Genomic DNA, 26,448 nt, shown 5'->3' with positions numbered 1-26,448 from the left:
GGTCATCCACCCCCTACAGTGTCTGTCATGGTACTCTCTGCTGGTTCATCAGGAAGCCTGAAGCTACTGCCAGGACAGTCACTCTGTCAAGAATTCACTGTGCAATTCAAATGCACACACCCCAAACACAGCTAATGGGCCACGTGTGGAGCCCAAACCTATTTCTCCAAGACCCAGCTGGACACAGAGAAATGAAAAAACAGAAACAGAGAGCACATATTCATGACCTCTTTCTGTGGTCATAGTAATAAGATCCAAATATCCTATGAACATTAGCTACCAAGCATCAACATTTGTAGGTCATATTGACCCCAAAAAGACAAAGCTTCCTACAACTGCATGCTGCAGAATCTTCTGGATACAGAGTTAAGCTCTACATTGATCTTGGTGAGACAGTATTTATTTAACTTTCTGAGTGAAGAGTGGATCTGTTGGATGGAATCCAAGGTGGATGTTAATGAGATACAGAGGATCTTGGAATGCAAAGTACCACTAGGGAGTCCCTGTATTTCTATAAATGTGAGCAAAGGAAGCAGAGGCATGCCAGAAGAAGCTAGGACCTCAGTGCCCAGGTATATTCTGCCAAGGCCCCTTATGCCACTGAAAATCAAATGGTCATCCTAACTATTTACATATGACCCAACACACTGTAACCAATCCCCACTTTAGTTACTACAGCAACATGCACAGAGCCTTACATTTACCTGCTCTGGAAAACTTCAGAGACCTCTCTAACTCCTCTCCTTTCTCTGAGCCCTCATCCAATCATTTTCCAAGCCCTGGGCGCCATCAACCTCCTAAGTGCTGTCATGTTTAGCTCTCTCTAATTCAGGCCTCTAGTTCAGCCCTCTTCCCTCCCACAAAACTGTTACAGTGGCTTTTTTGTTTGTTTGTTTCTTTTCTTTTTTTTAACTCCTAGTTTATTGGGTTTAGTTTCTTTGTGTTTCATTTTGGTACAACATACATGCAGCAAAGTGCACAGATCTAAGTCTGAAGTTCGATGAATTTTCACATATGGTTACACTCATGTATGCTGATTACTTCCACTACCTTAGAGGACCACCCCCCCCAACCTTGTCCCCTTCTCATCCATGCTCCTCACAAACACAGACACCATTCTGATGACTAACACTGAAGGCTAGTTTTACCTGTTTTTTTGAACTTCACATGAATGGAATGACTCCTGTTGGACTTCTGCTCAGCACTGGCCTGTGAGATTCGTCCGACTGTTGCACGCACCATTGTTGCACAGTGATGATGCATTCTTTTTCATTGTGGTACATACATTCACACCGTGGACTACTATATGACAATGTATTTACCTATTTTACTGTAATGGACATTTAAGTTGCTCACAATTTGAGACTATGATGGATAAAGCCTACAGTGACCTATTCTTGGTCATTGATGTCCAATCTCTGCCCCATCACAGCTTCTTGCACAAGCCCACAAATGAACACTGAGACATCAATGTGCCCCTTCTACGACTCCACAGCACATGTATGGGTGCCAATGGCGTCTCCCTGGCTTTCTAGACAAAATTAGACTCCTTGTTCTACCATTCACGGGTCTCTGCTACTGCATTTGACGCATCATCTAGGATATTTCATCCACCTTTCTCCCCTATGTTTATGTTCATTCAGTCAAATTCCTTCTGTCCCCACAGCTCAAGCATGCCCGCACACACCTTCCCTCTTGAGGGCCTTTGTTTCTGCAATGGCTTGGGCGCTGGATGCCCAGTCTCTACAACATTCATTTATGCCTGTGGAAAACACCCACAACCTTTTAGGCTCATATAAAAACTCCAGCTCCCCCACTAAGTCTTGAAAACATCCTATTTCCCATTGTGGAAGTCCATGACATTTGAAGAGTCTTCAACTATTCCCAGTAGCACAGTCATGCTGATTACAGTGACCTCTTCAAAAGAATTTCCAGGAGAACTGGATGGAATGCAGGGCCGGTTACTTTCCTCAATCAGACTGCTGATGCTACTTGTGCCATGGTCCTAAGGACATCCCTTTTTGGGTTTCTGGAATTTGGTTCAGCAAGTAAATACTCACCTAAATTAATCTTTTTAATCACTTAAGAAGTGGGAGAGTTTGGCAAAATAAGAAATAAATCAGTTAGATAATGTTCAGTTTGGGTTTAATTTTAATAAAACAGGGCTTTAAAATATATTAATTTTTTGTGGACACAATAAGAGAAAGAAGAGAATTAACAGGAAAGGTCGCTAGTTATAGCCAGCCTGTGTTGTCACAACAAATATTCATTCCTTGCTGCCTGCCTAAATACTGATCACTGTGAGGCCCTGTGCTGGGAGCTGTGTGGAGGGTAGGGACCAGAGACTATAAACTTTACTCTAAAGGATCTCACAGTCCATTGGAAAAATTAAATGAGAATAAAATAATCCATGGAAAACTGATTTGAGAAAATCTTGGAGTAAAAAGAAAGCACATGAGCAAAGCTTTTTGAGACAAACAAGAAATGAGATCCGTATTTCTGGTTGTGCAGAATATTTCTGTAAAAAGAGATGTTTTCCATTTAGAACCCACATGTAATAGTTCACTTCTATTGGGTCAGGCTTTGGGGGATTTTTTAAAGCACACATTAAGTTTGTAAAACTTGTGACCGAAATCACTTGCCCGACTATAAAGTGGAGATTCAGCAGAGATGGCCATCAGGGTCTTAAGCTTGCATCTTGTCACCCGTGGAGTCTCTTACAATTGCCCCTAAGATAGAGTCTTCTGGAGAAGGAAATGGCAACCCACTTGCCTGAAAAACCCCACAGACAGAGGAGCCTGGTAGGCTACAGTTAAGGGGTCGCAAGAGTTGGACAAGACTTAGCGACTAAACCACCACCAAGATACAGTCTTCCTGCTTTGCATAGTAACCCTGTGCAGAAATGTGCACATCTTAATCTAAAAAGAACTACGGAGAGATTTCAACCATAAAATCACTTAAGTACTTTGCTGCTTTGGCCACTCAGCACATTTATGAAGATCCCACAGGGGACTTTGGGCTGTCATCACCACTGCCTTCTGGGGATAATCTTCAGATTCCCTCTAATTCTTCTTCGGTCAGTGTGTCTCTGGGGTTACTTCCCTGTAACCTGAGAAGGTACTTCACTTTTCTGTCAATGATGGAGGAAACTGGAGTGTCATTCAAATATTCTTTCCAGAGGCTTTGCTAACGTGCATCCTCCCCCACTGCCTGTGGGCACAGGCTAATTGGTAGAAAACTGGGTGGCAGGATCCCAGGGACAGTGTGAATCCTCACCTATTCTGCCCTCCTCTACCTGCCTGACCTCTCAATAAATAGAGCTGCATCTGAGTAAGTTAACTGTGCATATGATGCTACTTTCGTGCGAAAAATCAGAGGAAAATCTTTATGAAATCTCTTTTCCTATGAGGAGTTGTACTCAAGTCAAGGTGTGCAAAGAATTTTTCCCATCAGTCATGATTCCTCATTTCTAGTTTCTAATCATCTTTACCCACAATTATGCAGTGGTCTGTAACTAATTGGTAAAATGGCAGAGTAAGAGCTGAATTACACTGTTCATAGCTTGCTGATAGTCACCCAATTAATAAGGTTCTGTCTATGGCATATTGTTCTACAGTGGATGGTACCAGGTCTTCATCATGCATAATTCATTTCATGTGACATGCATCAAGTCAAAATTCAAGCTCATGCAACAGGCATCTATATTTTATATGTGGTTGTAAAATACAATTTTTCCCAGGGTAGCTTCTGCCTCAAACGAGTGAATGAGTGATGAGCAGGGTGCCTTAAAACAGCTCCACTGGGCGGAGGCAGAAAATAGGGATGCTCTGTCTCCACAATAATGAACAGTGACAGGAAATTCACACCTCCATGGCTCCATCACTGACTTATACAGAGTTCTTGGGAGCAAAAGGAAACTATAGGCTATATTATTGCAGGCTTACTATAAAACAATGGTTCTTATCCACTAGAGGGTTTTACACCCCAAGAGACACAAAACAATGTCTAGAGGTATTTTTCCTTGTCACAACTTGGGGTGGGGGGGGTGGGTACTGGAAATCTAGTGGGCAGAAATCAGGGATGCTGTTAAACATCCTACAATGTACTGGTGAGATAACAAAGGCCCCACAATAAAGTTATCAGAAAAAAAAAAAAAAGCAGGGGAAGAATCAGGCACAAATGAAACTTCCATCAACGTATGTGAAAGTCATTACATGGAAAGTTACCAAAGCAATTATTTCTGTCCAAAACATTTCATGTTATTAAAGAAACATATATAAATATATTATTTTATAAATATACAATTCTCCAAACCAGGCAAGTTTATTCAATCTAAAATGCAGGAAAAAACTCAAAATGTATGAAGCGAAAAATAAATTCTGACATCAAAAAAATCCACAAGCTAAAAAAACAAACAACAACAAAAAAACAGTCATCAGACCTCAAATGTCAATAGTGCAAAGGTAGGCAGACCCTATTTTAACCTAACGTTATCATTTTAACTGTGCAAGGATTTTAGGTGTGTGCTAAATCGCTTCAATCATGTCACACTCTTTGCAACCTTATGGACTGCAGCCTACCTGGTTCCTCTGTCCATGGGATTCTCCAGGCAAGAATACTAGAGTGGGTTCCCTAGTGCCCTCCTCCAGGGGATCTTCCCAATCCAGGGATTGAAGACGTGTCTCTTAGGCAGACGGGTTCTTTACCACTAGTGCCACCTGGGAAGCAAGGCTTTTACAATGTAATGGGCCCCAAATTCCTTCTTCATTTTCCATGGTTAGAATCAGCAACTTAAGACCTAAGCCATAATAGATGATATTTGGCACTGACACCCAGGTAAATTGCATCTTTAATTTTATTGTTCACACAGAAATGAAATCACATGTAATTTTCTGAGAAAACCTAGCTGTCAAGGTAGACTGCATGCCCCAAGCAGTAGCTTCTAAGCAGCCACCAAGGCTAAACCTGATCTTTGGTACTTTGACAGTTCTCAAGTTGGACACGTCGGCCTCATGGTTGAGAAGAATGCAGAGTTTGCCTTTAGCCTTTTACACTGCTTGTGCAAGTGAGGTTTTACATAGACTTGAGTCTTTCCTCTTCTAAACTCTGTTTTCCTTCCTGGTGAACACAGCATTTTGGCTGTTGAAAGCTCTAATTTTATGAAGGTTCCCCCCAGAGTGCGACCTTCAGCCTATCTTCACAATTTACAAATTCCTCTCTGCTTCTGTTTTTAAATTCCTGTTCTTATTTGGGTTATTTCCAATAATCCAACTAATAAAGAGGGAGAAGGTATCAGTTAAAGACCTAAATAAGGTTTCTCTAAAAACTGTAATTTAATACACCTAAAGATAATGGTTAAAATGAGAGTTCAATCATGTTTATATATATATATATATTCACAGTTATCAAATATACTCTCAACTTAAAACCTATCATTTTACTATTTACTCATATTGTGTTCTAATTAAGATGGTTAATTAGACAGAATAAAGCCAACATATGCTTTTCATTTCCATTTAAATCTCAATGTCATCATTCAGTTCAGTTGAGTTCAGTCGCTCAGTCGTGTCCGACTCTTTGTGACCCCATGAATCACAGTACGACAGGCCTCCCTGTCCATCAGCAACTCCCGGAGTTTACCCAAACTCATGTCCATTGAGTCAGTGATGCCATCCAGCCATCTCATCTTCTATCGTCCCCTTCCCCTCTTGCCCCCAATCCCTCCCAGCATCAGGGTCTTTTCCAATGAGTCAATGTTACTATAACATTAATTTTGGCTTCCTTCAACTACTTTATCTGTCCAGCCAAAAATCAAACTTTCATTTTACTTTTTTATTTATTGCTCGTGGGAAGAGATTTTCTTGAATTTTTAAAACAACTGTATACTCAAGATTTTATCCTCTTTAAAGATTCTTCTTGAATGAACATTTTCCTTTTAACATTGAGTATCTTTAGAAAAAGAATCTGTATGTTGGCAGTACCTTCCTTCCTCTTGGGACCAATTAGTTGATTTAATATATGCCATTGAAGGGGAAAGGTACTCTCCCCTCCTCTGTCCCCACTGGGGCTGTAGAGCCCCTCCCCTTCCCTAACATGCCCCCATTTATTACATTACTGTTTACAACCATCACCAGAATGCATATACACTGCCTACATTGTGGTGTGTTCCATGGACCATACTGTACTTGCTTGAACCTTGCACTTGGTAAGTGTCTAATGGCTGTATGTAACAATATGAAGTTATACTTTTTGATGGAAATTTTGAGTTTTTATAGCTTTGGATGTATTGTATGGTTCCAAAGGCCCCACTGAAAACTGATTGCAAATTTTACAAAATTTCTTGAGAATTGGGACATTCCTGAACCCTGTTTTTTAACCAACATTTTATACTGACTAAGCTTTTGAAATAACCCTCATTCAACGCAGGAGACCTGGGTTCAATCTCTAGGTTGGAAAGATGCCTTGGACAAGGGAATGGCTACCCACTCCAGTATTCTGGCCTGGAGAATTCCATTGACTGTATAGTCCATGGGGTCACAAAGAGTCAGACATGACTGAGCGACTTTCACTTTCCTATTTTTTAACTAAGATTTTATACTGACTAAGCTCTTCCAAATAACAGCAACATTCACTAAGCAAGAGTCATCGTGATAAGTTCAAAATAAGGTTAGTGACATCTGGGTACAGGACTCTTTATCTCAGCTTCCTCTGAGTAAGCTAAGGACTTGCCAACTTCACTTAGCATTTATGGACCTCTAATAGGGTGCTAGCAAAAGGGATTCCTCTTAAGATTTTGTGATTATCAAATGAGATATTGGATGCTATGTGCTTACATATTGCCTGACAAATAGCGGCCAGTCAATAAATGTCAATAATAACAAATTACCTAATGTCTAAAAACTACCTCATAAATCATCTAGTTTGAGAAAAAAAGGAAACAAATACTGGTGAGGAGTAGAATTCATAAGCAAAAGAGCAGAGTAAAAATTTCCAATCTACACCTAAAATCAAAGCTAAAGATGTGGATATATGTAACCAAACCAGTCCAGGGCAGAAGAACTTCCACACAGCAGCCTCCTGTTACTTAACCACAGGCTATGTGCCAGAACCCGAACGAACGGGCAACCTTCTCTTCTAAAGTAGTGATCTTGGGACTGAGATATGGTTAGTCATGGACTGTTTCCTTTTTCCTTCTTTCCAGCTGCTTCAATGTAGGTCTCTTGTGTAAAGGCAGGGAGCTTCTCCATAATACAGGAAGTACCTTGCAACATGTGTAGCAGGGCAGGGAGAGTCCAGAGACCCAACTGCAGAGGATAAATGTAGATAGGCTTCTCTTTATTTAAATAGTTATGACAAAATCTGACTTATTTATCATATCCTTAAGTATTTACTATTTTACTCCAAGGCCAAAAGGCTCACACTGAGCTTCTATTATTAAGTATCTGACGTGATATCCCATACTTACTAGGGATCTTTCACAAGTTAGGTGAATTTGATCTTAAGTATATATTCATTGAGCATCTATTGAATAGTCAGCAGCATCTTATCCAGAGGGACAAATATCCTTGACCAGGATAATGTATGAAACTAGCAAACAGCTACGTACAAGACTATTATTTTATTTGGAAGAAAGTCATTGCATATACCATATTGCATTTGGAGTCCATTGGTGAATCTCTGGAGAAGCTGACGTGCAAGTTGAGTCTGGCATGAGAGGCCACCAGGGGAGAAGGAGAATAAACCAAAGAAATCAAAGAAGAGCCTGTGTGGACACAGAGAACAGAACGTGTGTATGTGGTTTGGTGATGGCTATAGCCCAGATGGTGTGGAAGACTTGCAGAGAGCTGGAGGGAAGGTTTGGATCAGATGCTAAGGGCTTTTACAGACTCTGCTAAGGAGTTTGTCCTTCATTTGATGGCCAATGACAGGCTAGTTAAAGTTTACAAGGAATGAGAGAAACACTCAGATGTCCTTGTAGGACCAGCATAGTGCATAGTGTGGGAGAGACCAGTGCCAAGATGCCAGCCATAAGCCAGCTGTAACAAGTCACGGAGGAAGCAGTGGTGCATCAGTGAAGACAGTGGAAGCTGGCGTGGAGAAGTGGGGACAGATGTAAGAGACCTTTTAGGAGGCAGAATCTACAGGGGCTCCTGGTCACTGATGACTAGCCTGGGAAAACTGAGTGAAAGGTAAAGCTGCTACTCTGCTCACAGAATTTAGAAGAATTCAGAGGACTGATGATGAAACTCCAATACTTTTGCCACCTGATGTGAAGAGCCAGCTCACTGAAAAAGACCCTGATGCTGGAAAAGATTCAGGCAAGGAGGAGAAGAGGGCGACAGAGGATGAGATGGTTGGATGTCATCAGCGACTCAATGGACATGAGTTGGCGCAAACTCCAGGAGATGGTGAAGAACAGGGAAGCCTAGTGTGCTACAGTCCATGGGGTTGCAAAGAGTCAGACATGACTGAGTGACTGAACAACAACAAAGTTTCCACATGGTAATATTCATTAGCACCCCAGTGCCTATGACAGAGAATGCCTACCTCTTTGGCCTCTAATATCTGCACAGGATAGTCAGATGCACCTACACTATTGCCCCCTCCCCATCCTGCTCTGAGCCATTCTACCAGCTAGTCCTGGCAAGAGGGCCATGTCCTACCTCTGTTCTTTGTGTATGTGCTTACACTATTTCCTTAACTTAAATACTGTGAGCTTTCATTTTTTAATGTTTAGATATCTTTGCTATTGTTCCAGGTATACCTCAGTTGAAACCTTTCCTTTCTTTTGCTTTTGTGGTAGAGTTTTATAAGTGACTTGTCAAATCCATTTATTTGTGATTCTTGCCTTAGTCTGTGTTCCCACAGTATACTATTCGTATTCCTGCATGCATCTATTGCCAACATTATTTACTTTTGTGTCTCACACAATTGAAACTTCCCGGAGGGCACAGACAATATTTTATTCGTTTTGCATTTCTCATCACCCATGAATATTTGATTTTTGAATAAAACTGAAATGACTAATCCTGGGAATTTCCTAGCAGTCCAGTGGTTAGTCAGATGCACCTCATGTCATGCTTCCCCTGCAGGAGGCATGGGTTCGATCCCTGGTGGGAAAACTGAGATCAGGCAAGCTGTGTGGCACCAAAAAAAAAAAAAAAAAAAAAAAAAAAAGAAAAAACCCTCAAATGATTAATTGTAATCATATCCTAGAGTACTAAATTTTAGAGTATTGGGGTAGGGAAGTGTCTTGAGGTACATTAATTACCTTATCATTTCAAGTCAGAGAAAAGCAACTCTCCAGATCTACCATCAAGAGGAAGGCCTGATGTGTCAGGGGAAACGGGTGTGGCCAGTAGGCCCACTGGAAGTGGCAGGGGAGTAGCTCTAGTGGGAAAGCATAGGAAGGTATTGGTTAGGACACAGGACCAGTGACAAGGCAAGAACAGAAGGACATGGCCCTACAAGAGGAATGGAGCCCAAAGAGCCAATTTCTTTTCTCTTCCACAGTATCTTATCTCTCCCACCATGCTTTCTTTTCCTCTAATGCTCCATTTTCTCCCACAATCCTCATCTCTTTCCCACAATTCCCTGCTGCATCCCAAGATTTTCCATTCTATCCCATAACCCACCATTTATTTCTTACAATTCTCCATCTCTCTCACAATTTCCCATATCTCCCACAAATTGCCCTTCTCTCCCGTAATTTACCATTTCTCCTACTTTCCTGTTGTTTCCAATTCTCTCTTCTCTCTCAGAATTACTCATCTTCCTAATTACTACCTAACCCACCACTCTCCTTCCACTCCTGCAATGACTCCTTTCACAAAATTATTCATTCTCTCTGCAGATTTCCTATTTTATCCCACAATTCTCTCTCCCACATCTCTCCATCCTCCTAAAATCCTCCATTCTCCCCCACAATCCTCCATGTTTTCCCATAATCCCATCTCCTATAATTTCCTATATTGTCCAACAATCTGTTTGTTTCCCACAATTCCCTGCACTGTCCCACAAGTCCTTGTGTCTGCCACAATCCTCTAGTCTCCCACAATTTCCTGTTTTCCACAATCCCCCATTTTCTTCCACCATTCCTTGCTTTCCCACAATCCTCCATTATTTCCCACATTCCATATTTTCTCACAATCCTCCATTCTTTTCCACCATCTTTCCCTCAATCCTCCATTCTCTTCCACAATTCTTAGTTTCTCCCACAATCCTCTATGCTCCCACAATTCCATTCTTTCACACAAGCCTCTATTCTCCCACAATTCCTCCTTTTTCCCCCAATCCCTCTTCTCTCCCACAATTCCATTCTAACCCCACTTCTCTTCCACAATTCCTTCTCTTTCCCACAATCTTCATTCTCTCCCACAATTCCATTCTTTCTCACAGTCACCCTTCTCTCCCACAATTCCATTCTTTCCCACAAGCCTCTATTCTCTCACGACTACTCCTTTTTCCTACAATCTGTCCTTCTCTCCCATAATTTCATTCTATTCTCTCCCACTCCACCATTCTTTTTCCCACAGCCCCCCTTTTCTCCTCCAATCCTACTCTCCCACAATCACCCCTCTCTTCCACAATTTCATTATTTCCCACAATCCCCCAGTCTCTGCTGCAATTCCTAGTCACTCTCACAATCCTCTACTCTCCCACAATTCCTTGCATTTCCCACCATTCCATTCTTTCCCACAATTCTCTCCCACAATTCCCATTCTTTCCCACAATTCCTAGTCTCTCTCTCAATCCTCTACTCTCCCACAATTGCTTGTTTTCCCACAATTCTCTTTCATTCACAATTCTCAGTGTTAATCAAAATGCATACCATCAGCAGTGGCCAATTCACATACCATGGTCCAGCACTTCAGATCAGATCAGTCGCTCAGTCGTGTCTGACTCTTTGTGATCCCATGAATCGCAGCACACCAGGCCTCCATGTCCATCACCAACTCCCAGAGTTCACCCAGACTCACATCCATCGAGTCAGTGATGCCATCCAGCAATCTCATCCTCTGTCATCCCCTTCTCCTCCTGCCCCCAATCCCTCCCAGCATCAGGGTCTTTTCCAATGAGTCAACTCTTCGCATGAGGTGGCCAAAGTACTGCAGTTTCAGCTTTAGCATCATTCCTTCCCAAAGAAATCCCAGGGCTGATCTCCTTCAGAATGGACTGGTTGGATCTCCTTGCAGTCCAAGGGACTCTCAAGAGTCTTCTCCAACAACACAGTTCAAAAGCATCAATTCTTCAGCGCTCAGCCTTCTTCACTATCTGGGCATTTTTCCAGAGTGCAACCCTCACTGCTCACTACTGGACAATTCATTGACTCTCTTTTGTCTTGAATGTCCACTTACTATGTCAGGGACTGTCCATTTATGCACTGGGAAATAACTGATAGAGGCCAGTGCCACTTTAGTGCCACCCACCCAACCTGAAATACACTTGTACTAGAATGAGAAACTAGTATAGGATTAAATACAGTGTTTAATAGAGATGACATTTTTTCACAGCAAAAATTTCTTGATAAAAGAATAATGTGTTATTTTCCTTTCACTGCCCTTAGGTTAGTGGCAACCTTTTAATATTAAGGTAAGTACTCTTCCCTCCCATGTAGTTTTATTGAGACAAATTTAGGGAAGTAATAAAGATATAAACACCACTAATGCACAATCTTTGCTCTAAAGCAATAGTTTTTAACCAGGGATGATCATGACCTCAAGAGGACATGTGGCAATCTCTGGAAATGCTTTTTATTGGTGATACTGGTAAGGAGGCATATTACTGGCTTCTAGGGGTTACAGGTCAGGGACACTGTTGAACATCCCACAATACACAGGGCAGTCCCTACAATAATTATTCAGCCCTTAATTCTATTTAAAATTTCATTAGGGCCTGCTCTAAAGGAAAGTGTTTTCAAAAGCTACAACTGACTCAATCTATGTCTATGAAATGTCTCCCATGCACCAGGTACAACATCAGGCATTGAACACAACCAGCCCAACCTACTAACCAGCCCAAATGACAAAAATTACTGTTGATGCAGATGCCAAAGCAAAGTTCCCCACAGTCTTCAAAAACTTGAAAATGAGAAAATTAGACAAGAGACATGTAAACACTCCTTATAGTAATAATTAAAAAAAAAGACTCCTAGACTGAAGAGAATTAGAAAGATCACCACTTACAGAGAAAGATGATGGTTATCAGAAGAAAAGTTAGTAATCCAAATCAGAGATGAAAATAAGATGATGAACAAGGAAAAGACTGAATCAAGGAAGGTACAGAAAAAATAACAAATTCACATTATTTAAGTAATACATATTTACAATATACCCAGTAAGTACCTTACACAGGTGATGTCATGGGATTCTCATGAAAATTTTGTGTTACTATTTTAAGAAACAGTTCTTTCTGGAAAACAGACCAAAGTAGAGTCCATGCATCCACTGGCTAGAGACAGGGTCCCTTCAAACAAAGTACCCCTTTCCTGAGGGCATTTCCAGAACTATAAAAACCTGAGTCAATTACACATTCAACTGACATCACTCACAACCTCTAGTCTGATTTCAGTCTCAACAAAGCAGCCTTTTGAAAATTTGGATCTTCTGTAGTTTCTCTGCAAGGGAAGAGTAAGACAAGCTGGCATAAACCTTCAGTTGATTCAAGAGTTTTCATTATACTTTTATAAACTGGAAGCTAATGATAAATTAACTTATCACATAGCTCACTTACAAGAAAAGAAGATACTGATGTGAAAGTGAGTATTCCAGTCTGGTTGAGAAATGTATTTCTTTCTCAAGGTAGAGTCTATACATTGCCAATTCAAAAAATTTTACATATATGATCTCTGTGTGTTTACATAAATAAAGTATGTAAATTGACAGTTCAGCTCTATGAACTTTCTTAATAGGATTCCATCCTTGAGAGACCAATTTATGCTTAGTAGAAAAACATGATTGTATTCTCAGACTAAGTATTTGAAGAACAGTTCCTTGACCAGGCCTATCAGCTGGTCATCTGTATTCACTTATTCATCAAATAGGTATTTATCAGTGACTGTACTGAGAAGTGGAGAAGGCAATGGCACCCCACTCCAGTACTCTTGCCTGGAAAATCCCATGGATGGAGCCTGGTAGGCTGCAGTCCATGGGGTCACTAGGAGTCGGACACGACTGGGTGACTTCACTTTCACTTTTCACTTTCATGCATTGGAGAAGGAAATGGCAACCCACTCCAGTGTTGTTGCCTGGAGAATCCCAGGGATGGGGGAGCCTGGTGGGCTGCCGTCTCTGGGGTCGCACAGAGTCGGACACAACTGAAGCAACTTAGCAGCAGCAGCAGCAGCAGTACTGAGAAGTGAGGATACAGGGATAACGAAGGTGACAGGGTCCTTGCTCTAGTAGAGGCACCCTCTCCAGCTGAGGAGATACCAACCTTACCATTGACCTTTTGCAAAATCAGACATTTCTACAAATATCATACGCCATCTAGTAAAATCCTTGTGACATATGCACATCACTTGTGGGGTAACACCTTGGTCAAATATATTTTATTTAACTGCTACATACCAAGCGTAAGAACTGTGTGTGTGTGTGTGTGTGTGTGTGTGTGTTTACAGCCATGGGCTGTTGGACATGTTTTTTCTAAAGTGTTTAACTACTTTTTTATTGAAGTATAGATGATTTACAATGCTGTCTTAATTTTAGGTGTACAGCAAAGTGATTCAGTTATACATATATGTTACATTCAGTTATAGGTAGCTATATAGATATTTTATTTCATATTCTTTTCACTTATAGGTTATTACAGGATATTGATTGTGGTTCCCTGTGCTATACAGAAGGTCCTTGTTTATCTATTTTATATATAATGTGTAGGGATTGGTTCAAGATGGTGGAGTAGAAGGACATGTGCTCATCTTCTCCTGCGAAACCACCAAAATCGCAACTAGCTGTTGAATGACCATCAACAGGAGGACACTGGAACCCACCAAAAAAAGATACCTCAGGTTCAGGTACAAAGGAGAAGTTGCAACAAGATGGTAGGAAAGGCACTATCACAATAAAATCAAATCCCATACCTGCCAGGTGGGTGACCCACAAACTGAAGAAAAATAACACTAAAGAAGTTCTCCCACTGTTGAAGGTTCTAGACTCCACATCAGGCTCCTCAGACTGGGGATCTGGCAAAGGGGTTGAGAATCCTCTGGGAATCTGACTTTGAAGGCCAGTAGGATTTGATTAGGAGAAGGCAATGGCACCCCACTCCAGTACTCTTGCCTGGAAAATCCCATGGATGGAGCCTGGTAGGCTGCAGTCCATGGGGTTGCTAAGAGTTGGACACGACTGAGTGACTTCACTTTCACTTTTCACTTTCATGCATTGGAGAAGGAAATGGCAACCCACTCCAGTGTTCTTGCCTGGAGAATCCCAGGGACAGGGGAGCCTGGTGGGTTGCCGTCTATGGGGTCGCACAGAGTTGGACACGACTAAAGCGACTTAGCAGCAGCAGCAGCAGCAGGATTTGATTACAGGACTTCCACAGGACTTGGGGAAACAGAGACTCCACTCTTGAAGGGCACAAGCAAACCTTGTGTGCACCAGGACCCAGGGCAAAGGAACAGTGACCCCAAAGGAGACTGAGCCAGACTTACTGTGTTTGAAAGTTTCCTGCAGAGGCATGCATTGACAGTGGCCTGCCACAGGGCAGGGGCACTGGCAACAGCAGTCCTGGGAGATACGGCTTGGCATAAGTTCTCTTAGAGGTCACCATTAGCCTGTAGACTCCAGGTCTGGGTTGCTTCAGGCCAAACAAGTAACAGGGAGAGAGTGCAGCCCCACTCCATCATCAGACAATTGGATTAAAGTTTTACTGAGCATGGCTCTGCCCATCAGAGCAAGACCAGTTTTTCTCACAGCTGGTCCCTCCCATCAGGAAGCTTGCAGAAGCCTCTCATTCTCATCCACCAGAGGGCAGATGGAAGAAACAAGAACTACAATCCTGCAGCATTCAGAACCACAACCACAGAAAGCTAATCAAAATGAAAAGAAATAGGATTATGACCCAGATGAAGGAACAAGATAAATTCCCAGGAAAACAACTAAATGAGTTGGAGACCGGCAACCTTCCAGAAAAAGAATTCAGAATAATGATAGTGAAGATGATCCAGGATCTCAAAAAAAGAATGGAAAAGATGCAAGAAATGTTTGCCAAAGAACTAAAGAACAAAGAGAGATGAACAATACATTAGAAGGAATCAATAGCAGAATAACTGAGGCAGAAGAAAAGACATACATAGTGTTCATATTTTCATCCCTATCTCTTAATTTATCTCTCTTTCCACCTTCCTTTGGTAACCATAAGTTTGCTTTTAAAGTCTGTAAGACTGTTTCTGTTTTATAAATAAATTCATTTGTATGGTATTTTAAATTCCACATATAAGTGATATCATATATTTGTCTTTCTGTCTGAATTACTTCACTTAGTATGATAATCTCTAGGTCCATCCATGTTGCTGTAAATGGCAATATTTTGTTCTTTTTATGGCTGAGTAATATTCCATTGCATATATGTACCACATCTTCTTTATCCATTCATCTGTCCATGGCCATTTAGGTTGCTTCCATGTCTTGGATACTGATATTCATATAATGTTTCAAAAACTTTCTGTAATGAACAAACTCAATTACTTAGATCTCATGGTTCATTGTCTAACTCCTGTTGAGCTTCATATCCATGTGATGCATTGGTGTACAACTTTTGCTGCCATGAAATGCTATTATCTTTTCAAAACAGCATCTTATTTCATTACCTTATTCTAAGGAACATCAGAGTTGTGGGGACCTTTCAGGACCACCTGGTAAACCAATGGCTTTCTTCAACTCCACCACACCTATTTGCAACAGAAGGGTTTAGTAACATCTTCTTAAAATAACAGATTCTAGGACATGAAGAGAAGAAACAGAAGAAAGGGGTTTACAAAACACTGATACAGGGTGTAAACTTCTAGAGTTCAGAGGACTATGCTCTGTTTCAGTACCTAATCGCCACCTTAGACTAGTGAGTCCCCAATAACTACTCCCTGACTGCTGGGTCTACTCTTTCTCCAAGCATACTGCATTGCTCTAGGGGCCTCTCTACTATTCTTAGTCAAAGATGACCTTTAATGAAAATGAAATTTATTGATAAGTATATAAAATTTTTCATCAAGGTATAAAGAAAAAAAACTTGGTTTATAAAATGATTCCCACATTAAGTAATACAATAGCATGCAACTGAAGGACCAAAGTAGAAATTAATACTAAAATGTCACATAAGATTTTTTTAAAATACTGCCACATGAATCCTAAAACCAAAAATACTTAAAAATCACAACAGTTGACTTGCACTAAATTCAAAAAAAATGACCAAATTTTAATTCCCAAGTCTGTGGCATTGGCTCATGCAATACAAGGCGGTCAATCCTAATTTATTAGTCTTTCTTGTTTTATAACAGTAGCCACCCATTACAACAAGGAAAATTTAGGAAAGGCAATGAACAAATTAAAGGTAGAACAAATCCAGTGTTTCTGTATTAAAATGGACAGTGACAGCACAAGTGAATTAAGGTATAATAGTTTCTTGCTATTTCAAAGAATGGTACAATTTACATATTTATTCTCTGCTGTTGGATTTCAAATTGTTGCCCTTCTTCTAGGCAATAATTTACAGTGCATACCAATTGCAATCAGGCAAATGGACTCATCTGAAATACTAAATTTCTTTGCCAGATCTGATCTACTTCTGCTACGTATTTCTTAGTATCCTTTTCTCCAATCCTGCATTCCACATTGCTATATTCTTATTATCGTAAGCTGCTAGCATTAGCCTTCTAGCTGCAAACTTGTGGAAGCACATACTTGAATCAGCCAAAGATAAGAGTCGAAATTTTCATAACAACAGACCACAGTCACTAAGTATGAACAACCTGCTAGCTGATGGAGAGAACAGTCACTATGAAAGTTACTATCAAACTTTCATTTTAAAAATCTATATTTCATGTTTCATGTAAGAACATTAGTATGTGTACCTGTGTGTATGCTTCCATATACCAAAATGCTTTATACGTGGATTGGATTTCTTGAAGAGATTCATCTTTTGGCTCAGTGTTTTCAATTAGAGACAAGAGACTACACAACCTGGGAAGCATGGTTTGAATACAACAATGCACAAGGAAAAGTTGTCATTTAAACTGGCATATAGTTTTTGATAAACACTGAATCAGATATGAGAAGACCTTGGTTCAAATATCATGCATGCATGCTCAGTTGTTTTCCAATTCTTTTGCAACCCCATAGACTGTAGCCCTCCAGGTTCCTCAGTTCATGGGCTTCTGCAGGCAAGAATACTGCAGTAGGCTGCCATTTCCTTCTCCATGGGATCTTCCTGACTCAGGGTCAAACCCACGTCTCCTGCATTGGCAGGCAGATTCTTTATCACTGTGCCACCTGGGAAGTCCTTGAAGTATCATACCTCAACTTTTTTGAGTGCGATCTTTGGCATACCAACTAATGGCTGCACACTTGTTTCCTCAATTTCAAACTGATGATGAAAAGAATTACCTGATATTGTCCTAAAGCTAAGTCAAATAATAACCACATAAGTACTTTACAGTGGAAAGAAATATACAAATACAAAATATTTCTTCTACCACCATTTTATGGGTCAGGCCTTGAATTCATTGTGAAAATATTGCTAAAACAATAATAAAATTGACAACACTGCCCAATGCCACCAACAATAATAATGATAATAGATAATACTTATTTGTTATTTACTTTATTTGTTATTTGTTATGGCCTAGGGAAACGGTCTAAGCAGTTTGCACATATTAAGCCTCAAAACAACACTTCTGGGTTGGTACTAACCAATTTACAAATAAACAAACTGAGTAGGTTAAAAGATACATAAGTGGCTCAAAGTTGTACAAAACTGGCAAGTTATTCATTGGGAAAGGAATAATACGGTGAAGAAAACAAATTTACTACAGTGTAAGAAAGTACCATAATGTAACTCTGCTAAGAATAAGACACTTGATTTTGTGTTTTCCCACCAGAAATACAGGAGTGATCATGAGAGTCTGTTTTCAGAAAAAAACAAAAGCAGAAAAGTAAGAAATGGCATGGCCTGGTTAAGAAACCTATGTGACTTTCAGCATTATTAGTAGGCTGCAAAGCAGGAAAAATAGTAGAAGCAAGCAGGCAAGAGTGTGTCAAGGGTAGAAGAGAAGGCTACAGGGACCTGTTGGAACCAGAGGGCAAAAAGTAGTAAGTGAAAAGTAGCTCCAGCATCTAGGAGCTGGTGGATATTCACCACTGGGCCTTGGTATTCTCCTGTTGACCACGGACAACTTCACAGAACATCAGCATCAGACAAAGCCACTTTGTGACCACAGACACACAGTGTGTTGTGGTTCAAGACAAACACAAGACACTATAAATACGTCTGAACTCAGATGAAACCAGAGTACTGTCCAAATCATAAAAATGGCCAAACATCATCACTCTAGCTTGGCTAATATAAGTGACTGCTGCTTCTTTACTAAATAATTTTAGCTTTACTTTATTCTTCCTCCTCATAGATAAGATTCAGAGATCCAATGTGTTAATCCTCTGTGTACTCACAGAATTGCCTCAACTTCTGAAGCATCCCAACCACAGCAAAGTCCTGCATCTTGAACACTCCCCAAATCACCTAACACTAGCTCAAATCCTCTAAGTCCTTCTAATGCTCTTTCACCGAGACACCCATGGTTCCCCATGGATTATACTCTCCCTCATTGGAATAGGCTGTAAACCAACTTGTTCAATTCTAGGTGTGTTCCTGGCAGTCACTGTCTGGAAAGCAGCACGCGCTTTGCCATGCACAGATCTATGAATTTTTATTCCCAAGGCAACAAGGAGCAAAAGAAGGTTTTTAAGGGAGAATTGAAAATAACAAATGTTGTTTGGGAAAGTTCCTCTCATAATAATGTGGCAGTGAACTGCACTGGGAAGATGCTGCTGGTGTTAACACTAAGTAGGAAGCAACAACCCTTGTAGAGTAGATGGAGATGGGACCAAGGTAGTGATTGCCACAGGAGGAAGGGAGACACAAGTCCAAAGTAGAAGTAAAAAGTGACTCACTGCTGAGGCAGGGAGGGTGGGACTTGGCAATGAGAATGATTGTGATTTCTACTGAGCAAGCTGAGTGAACTTTGCTACCACCGAGAGAAGCAGAAGTGTTTAGGGAGGAAAGATCAATAATAAAAGTTGGTAACTGTAAAGTTGAAATTGCTATAGGATACCCCATATCTGGAGTAAAGATCTGGAGACTGGGGGGAGAAGCCAGTGCCAAGATTCAAGAGTAATTAGCATATAAATGACATTTGAAGCCAGGAGGATTTAAGATCCTCCTGGGATAGAATGTACTGTGAGGCCCTAAAGGGAGCCAAGAACAATTCTTGGGGAATCATAATGTTTGATGGGAATGGAACAGCCAGCAAAGAATGATAAGAAGAATCAAAGAAATATAAGGAAAATTAAAATAAAGCAAAGAACTAGAAATCAAAGAGAGAAAGATTTGAAAAGTAAAGGCGATATCAAGAAATGTTACAAAGTAGTTCAAGGAAGATGAACATCAAAAACTGGCCTTTGGATGTGACAATTAAAACCTCCTAAGGGAACTACTACTCACAAAGGAATGAAGGGTAGCAGAAGGATAGGGAGTATAAAGGAATTTTTATTTGTTTTTTAACCCAAAGGGGCAATTTGAGATGCTAAATGACCCTGGTGATATAGCCAGGAGCTAGAAAGTTTGAATATAGGAGAAAAGAAGTTATAATTAAAGTCACAAGGTAGAGAAAGGAATACGGGGCTTTCTAAGGGATGGCATCCTTAGAATGAAGCTCCCTCTCCTTCTAAAAGAATGGAATAATGCCATTTGCAGCAACATGGATGGAACTAGAGATCATAAAACTAAGTGAAGTAAGTCAGGCAGAGAAAGACAAATATCATATGATATCAGTTATATGTGGAATCTAAAATATGATACCAGGGACTTTCCTGCTGGTCCAGTGGTTAAGAATCCACCTTCCAATGCAGGGCATGTGGGTTCCATCCCTGGTCAGGGAACTAAGATCCCACATGCCACAGGGCAACTAAGCCCACACACTGCAACAAAAAAGATCCCACATGCTGCAACCAAGACCCCAATGCAGCCAAAAGTAAATAAAAAATCAAATATTTTAGAAAATAATAAAAATGAATATGATACCAATGAACTTATCTACTAAACAGAAACAGACACACATATAGAAAAGTGAGAAAGGGGAAAGGGAAGTGAGGTATAAATTAGGAGTTTGGGATTAACAGATACACACTCAGTTCAGTTCAGTCGCTCAGTCATGTCCAACTCTTTGCGACCCCATGAATCGCAGCACGCCAGGCCTCCCTGTCCATCACCAACTCCCAGAGTTCACTCAGACTCACGTCCATCGAGTTGGTGATGCCATCCAGCCATCTCATCCTCTGTTGTCTCCTTCTCCTCCTGCCCCCAATCCCTCCCAGCATCAGAGTCTTTTCCAATGAGTCAACTCTTCGCATGAGGTGGCCAAAGTACTGCAGTTTCAGCTTTAGCATCATTCCTTCCAAAGAAATCCCAGGGCTGATCTCCTTCAGAATGGACTGGTTGGATCTCCTTGCAGTCCAAGGGACTCTCAAGAGTCTTCTCCAACACCACAGTTCAAAAGCATCAATTCTTCGGCACTCAGCTTTCTTCACAGTCCAACTCTCACATCCATACGTGACCACTGGAAAAACCATAGCCTTGACTAGATGGACCTTTGTTGGCAAACTAATGTCTCTGCTTTTCAATATGCTATCTAGGTTGGTCATAACTTTTCTTCCAAGGACTAAGCGTCTTTTAATTTCATGGCTATTGTCACCCTGCTTATTTAACTTATATGCAGAGTACATCATGAGAAACACTGGGCTGGAAGAAGCACAAGCTGGAATCAAGATTGCCAGGAGAAATATCAATAACCTTAGATATGCAGATGACACCACCCTTATGGCAGAAAGTGAAAGTGAAGTCACTCAGTCGTGTCCGACACTCTGCGACCCCATGGACTGTAGCCCATCAGGCTCCTCCCTCCATGGGATTCTCCAGGCAAGAGTACTGGAGTGGGTTGCCACTTCCTTCCCCAGGGGATCTTCCCGACCCAGGGATCGAACCCAGGTCTCCTGCTTTCCAGGCAGACGCTTTAAACTCTGAGCCTCCAGGCACAAAGTGAAGAGGAACTAAAAAGCCTCTTGATGAGAGTGAAAGAGCAGAGTGAAAAAGTTGGCTTAAAGCTCAACATTCATAAAACTAAGATCATGGCATCCAGTCCCATCACTTCATGGGAAATAGATGGGCAAACAGTGGAAACAGTATCAGACTTTATTTATTTGGGCTCCAAAATCACTGCAGATGGTGACTGCAGCCATGAAATTAAAAGATACACACTACTATTTATATAAAACAGATACACAATAAGGACCTACTATATAGCACAGGGAACCATAGTCAATATCTTCTAATAATCTAAAATGGAAAATATTATATATATATATATATATATATATATATGATGGAATCACTTTGCTGTATACCTGAAACTAACACGACTTTGTAAATCAACTATACTTCAATTAAAAAATAAAATAATTTTAAAAGATTCAATTCCAATGACATATAGGAGAGGAAATGCAAGGCAAATGAGAAAAAGGTCACAAACCAATGAGAAAATACCAAGACTAACATATTTTAAAACCTTTCTGGTAAGGCTCTATTTTGAAACCCAGACTGAAGAGTAAGAAAGAAGTGACGTTAGGAGTAGGTAAACAAATCCAAGGAATAGAAACTCCATGGGTGTGAGGTGTCAAGGAAGGGAAGAAAGATCCAGAAAAAAAAAAAGAAAGAAAAACAATGAGGTGTAAACCACTGACTCTCCCTCACAATTCAGTTGTTCAGAAAAGTATGGAAATAAATGGACAACAATATTAAAAATATTCATCGTCTTTTTCCACTCATACTAACACTGTGCTTTATCAGCTTCCTTTCCCAACACACCTGCAAGGCAGGACCTATTATTAGCTCTACTTTATACACAGCCAGAGACACACTGTTCTCTTGACATCAAAGTCAGAACCAGGCCCCATGGTGAACACCCATGTGCCTGTGCCTCACCCCAGTTTCACAGCCAAATTCGAATGTCAGAAGAAAAATATTTACTAAACAATAAATTAACAATGTGCTCTTTTTAAAAGAAGGAACAAATAGTGCTTACTAGTAAATCCTGTTAGGGACTAATACTTTTCCAAGCCAAATGATAAAAGTATAACATACTCTATCTCGAATCATAGCTCATTCATCACCAAGTGAAGGCTGGCCTGGCATGCACTGAAGCTGCTAGTCTTGGCAGAGAAAAACCCTAAAGGCAAGAAAAATCAGCCCCAAATTGAAATGATAGGATGAATTTGGAAAGTAATAAGTATAATTTTTCCAGGGCAGTAGTGCTTTTTCATTTCTTCCTTTAGGTACCACTGGGAACTTAAATTGCACATCTCTACATTATCACTGTCATCTGAGAGATAGGTGCACCCAAATCCCATCATGATGCTCAAGAACTAGCACTACGAAGGGTGTAGGTAGAGATCCTACTCGGGAACACAGGAAGCGTCCAAGCACAGGAGAAGTAAGGGGAAGGGCAGTCATGTAATCCACCTAGCATCCAGGGTACCTTGCAGAAGGAATCTTTTGTACAAAACAAAAATATCCAACTAGGGGGCTCCTACTTCAGAAGGAGCCAATGAACCGAAGGAGGGGGAGTTCATTAGTTCATACTGAGGCCCGTATTATATTTCCCCAAACATTCAAAGAACAACACTAACATACTGTTCAGAGACTTTCAAAACGGGTGATCTGTAACCATATAAATGTGAAATGCTGAATAAGAACATATTGAATAGATTTAGGTACTAACAGAAACTTTATTAGAGTCATGCAAGTGTTCCCCACATTAATTCTCTATAGGTTTTCTTAATTTTCTCTGAAAACCTGTTATTATAGCTCCTGGAACCGTGGGGTAACTCAAAATGCAGTGTGGAGAAAGTTACTTATCAACTGTTTGAAACAGAGTTTTCAAAATTTCTTAAATTTATGTTACGGAAATAGCAACAACAAGAGTCCCTAATATTATAGTCCACAAATCCTACATGTGATCTTACGGGCCTGCCTAGGGTGTTATTCTTCCCTTCTTTGTGCCAGCCTGGGAAATGAAGGCGAGAGCAAATACCAGCAGAGGGAAAAATGGAAATCACTCACATAGTTACAGAGCAATTCAATATCTCTTGTACGTTAATTAGTCACTGAGGCAACTCACATTCTGAAAAAGCAACTGAAACGAAATGTTTACTGGAGAAAATGATAGTTCTACTAAAACTTCATTAATTAAGAGCTCACCAATTTAGCATGTGTCATCGGCTGACCTTGTCGGAGCTGGAATTTATCTCTGCACCAGGAAGAGTGTGCTCATCAGTTTAATGGCACAAACGAGATTTTTGAAGACATGCTTAATTTGCCCACAAGAACAAACTGATCTCAAGAACTTGAAAAACACTCACTTAAAAATAATGACAGGATTGATTGCAAAATCATTCCCATCTTCTCATTAAAGTAGTCGCGCCCATTTGGTTCGCCACTTGGCCTTCTCCCTCAACACTGGATTCTGAAAGCTTCTTACAGCAACAGACAAAACTTTGCAAGGACACCACTGTCACAGGCACACTCAAGATTTGAGTCCAAGGGGTCTTCTCTTTGGGGGTCTGTGACTTAGGATTTTGATCCTGGGAAACCACAAAGCCAAAAATTGTAAACAATTTGTGCATACAGCATAGACCAGCACTGGTCAGTGGAACTTTCTACAGTGATGGAAATGTTCTAGATCTGCAGTGTCCAATAGGGAGATCCTGGCCACAGGCTATTGAAATGTGGCCAGCGATGCTGAGGAACTGAGTTTTTAATTGCAATCAATTTGAATCCGCTTAATTTCAATTTTAATAGCCACCTGTGATTAATGGCTTCATACTGAATAACACTGTTAGAGACACTCACCTATTTGGAGATTTCTGAACCCACAAACCTTGAAGCCCCATTCCTTTTCTGGCTCCCAGGAAATAAGTCAACTTTTGCTATGAATTAACACTCTTGATTAAACAGCAGGCCATGCCAAAATCACCGCAGATGGTGACTGCAGCCATGAAATTAAAAGATGCTTGCTCCTTGGAAGAAAAGTTATGACTAACCTAGACAGCATATTAAGAAGCAGAGACATTACTTTACCAACAAAGGTCCGTCTAGTCAAAGCTATGGTTTTTCCAGTAGTCATGTATGGATGTGAGACTTGGGCTATAAAGAAAGCTGAGCGCCAAAGAATTGATGCTTTTGAACTGTGGTGTTGGAGAAGACTCTTGAGAGTCCCTTGGACTGCAAGGAGATCCAACCAGTCCATCTGAAAGGAAATCAGTCCTGAATATTCATTGGAAAGCCTGATGCTGAAAATGAAACTCCAATACTTTGGCCACCTGATGCGAAGAACTGACTCATTTGAAAAGACCCTGATGCTGGGAAAGATTGAAGGCAGGAGGAGAAGGGGATGACAGAGGATGAGATGGTTGGATAGCGTCACCGACTCTATGGACATGAGTTTGCATACATTTCGGGAATTGGAGATGGACAGGGAGGCCTGGCATGCTGCAATCCATGGGGTCGCAAAGAGTCGGACACGACTGAGCAACTGAACTGAACTGAACTGATGAATGTTTACCAGGAGGGGGAGCCCTGGCTGCCCAGAAATGGCACAGGGGTTCCTTTAGGAACTAAACTCCAAACTCCTCCTTCCCTGACTGCTCCTCTCAAGAAATAACCCAGGTCTCCACCTCCGAGCCACTTCCAGTTCAACATTTATACTAGAGATGTGTTTCCTTGGACAGCTTTGCCTTTTCCTCTAAAATTTAGTTTTATTATCTTTTTTTTTTTTTTTTTTTGAAAAGAAGTTTTACTAAATACGATGCACTAGTAGCAAAAGAGAAGACTAAAAGCCTGACAAATTTGGGCTATTTTGTACTGCAAGGCTCTGTGCTCCTGTGTCTGAGATTCTAGGGTAGATGGATGTGTGTGCCCTGTTCATCTTCTAGACAACCCTAGGAGCTAAGCCATCCCCATTTGATAAATGAGGAAACTGGGGCACAAAGAGGTCCTGGTCACCTACTGGGAACAGACGGAAAGGGATTTTGAGTCCAGGCAGTCTGGTTCTGGTTCAAGTCTGTGGTCTTGGCCATCCCACTCTTCTGCAGACTCCCCAGCCTACACAGAGAGGCATGCCTCATCTGCACCCAGGAAGCTCTCAGGGCAAAGGGACATAGGAGGGTTGATTCCCAGGGATGTTGAGCTACAGAGCTGTGAAGTCTGTGGGTATGTTGGACCAGGCTTGGGGACCTCATATGCAAGAGAAAAGGGTTATGCAAAGGAACACATTTGTCAGGGGAGGTGCAAGGCAAGAGGTCCCCTGTTTCAGCTCTGAGGGAACTTGCCTCAACTGACTTAAAAGGAACTGTCAGGAATGGCTCACATGAGCCCATCCAAAGTGGTCTTTAAGAAACAGAGACAAAGGTCCATCTCTTTGAAAGCCTAAAAATCACTGTAATCTCTGAAAGAAGACAGCCTTCTAGGCTTGAGAGAGAACAGTGGAAAGGTGGCAAATGTTGCACTGCCATGCAGGGTGGGGAAGATGGCACTAGGGTGGAGGTGGCAAAAGTGATGGTAGGGAAGAAGGTTGGGTCCACCAGAAAGAATGCTGGACCCATCCCTGGGCACTTCTGGGAAGAGAAGGAATTAGCAGAGCAAAAAGACCTGGGACACTGAGTGTTTTTCTGGGGGCAATCAGAGCCTAAGACCACCGTGTTCGCCATAGCACCAGACACAACTGACTTCTGAGCAATGCTGGCAAGGGCAGATGTCTCAGGCTGGCTTCCTCAGAAGCAGACCTCAAAGCAAAGACTTGGGTGAGAACAGTTTATCTGGGAAATAATTCCAGACAGCTCAGATGGAAAGAGTGGGAAAGAAAGAAAAGGAGTGTTCATAAATGAGTGACTACTGTGGGTAGCTGGAGCTCAGTCCTGCTGAGGACCCCTGGGATGGTCCACTGGAGGAGGGAAGGAGCTGGGGTATTTACCCTCTAACCCCTGTCTGTTGTGTCGACCCCCCAGCACTTTTCCCGCCCCCTGGAAGATCAGAACACAGAAAGCAACCACTCAGTGAGCTCCAGGTGTTTGTAACAGGAAGCTCTTGGCAGATCCAGGCACACTGATCGTCCAGGGGGTTTGTGCG

This window comes from Bubalus kerabau, chromosome X (genome assembly GCF_029407905.1).
Source record: "Bubalus kerabau isolate K-KA32 ecotype Philippines breed swamp buffalo chromosome X, PCC_UOA_SB_1v2, whole genome shotgun sequence".
Lineage (NCBI taxonomy): Eukaryota > Metazoa > Chordata > Mammalia > Artiodactyla > Bovidae > Bubalus > Bubalus kerabau.
The sequence above is the reverse complement of the archived record's forward strand: the minus strand, read 5'-3'. Positions refer to the sequence as shown.